This window comes from Octodon degus, unplaced genomic scaffold (genome assembly GCF_000260255.1).
Source record: "Octodon degus isolate 3935 unplaced genomic scaffold, OctDeg1.0 scaffold00227, whole genome shotgun sequence".
NCBI classification, from domain to species: domain Eukaryota; kingdom Metazoa; phylum Chordata; class Mammalia; order Rodentia; family Octodontidae; genus Octodon; species Octodon degus.
The window spans coordinates 2,098,034-2,099,147 of NW_004524803.1; the positions used below are offsets into that span (position 1 = coordinate 2,098,034).

The 1,114-nt window shown below is 36.4% G+C and overlaps 1 pseudogene; it reads right to left on the reverse strand.

Annotated features, from left to right (window-relative positions):
• Positions 1-291: 291 nt before the first annotated feature.
• On the reverse strand, positions 292-602 carry LOC101563096 (annotated as a pseudogene).
• Between the last annotated feature and the right edge of the window lie 512 nt (positions 603-1,114).

Genomic DNA, 1,114 nt, shown 5'->3' on the forward strand with positions numbered 1-1,114 from the left:
TACTCCCAACCAGACTAACAGAATGTCTTTTAAGGTAATGAATTAGATAGCTGTTTAGATTTCTCCAGGATTTACTATGACCCCATATTTCTCCTGCTTTAAGATCCAAATAAAGTTGTATTGAGCTTTTATTGGTGATTCTGAGCATATGTGTTTATAACACTTAAATGTGAGAAGTGAATTTAACATGTTAGAAGTTCTATGGCATCTGTTCAGAAAGGCTTATATACTATACAAACTAGTCAAGTCACGCAAAATCATTTTTCAATGTCTTTTCAACTGAGAAGAATCCTATTCAGCATGTTTCTCCTCCTGAGGCAGTTCATACTGGGCAAGCTTTGCTTTTAGTTTTTTATTTTCTTCTATAGTAGCTCCATATTTCTCTTCCATTTCTGCCAATTCTAGATGAAGCAGCCCAATTTCTGGATTTTCTGGGGTAGCAGCTTCTAAGTGATGCTTTAAAAAATCCAAGGCCTAGTAGGTTTCTCTGGTTCTTCATATAAGGCTACCAACACTTTGGTCAATATATCCAGCACCCCCGACTTCCCCAAGTACCTCCGGAACTGCTCGCGCTTCGAGTCGGCAGCTTTGTAATGGGCCATAGCGACAGGGGCAACAGTGTAGCTGGCACCAGAGACCATGGCAGGCGGGCTGAAGGAAAATATTAAAATATCAAAATTAATTGCAAGTGGAACATTAGTTTAGTATGATATTCATAAAAGATGCTGTGAGTGTCACTGGTTTACTTCTCACTTACATCCTATGCATTTGCATCTCAGATTCTGTATGCTAGATTTAGGCCAAATCCACCTATGAATTTGCTTTCAGATAGTAAAAGTGGAAGCCTGAATAAGTATAAGATCATATAGGTTGCATAGATATACATACACACATGTGCTAGATAGAAGAATGATAGATAGATGATAGATAGATAGATAGATAGATAGATAGATAGATAGATAGATAGATAGATGATAGAGATTACACTGCCAAAATTTGGAACATTGTTTAACCTTGTTTTGTAAAATTGCTTGAAAATCATGACCTCAATCTTTTCTAATAGAATATATTTGAGGAGTAAGAAAAAGATATTAGAGTTGAAAAACCAATGCCA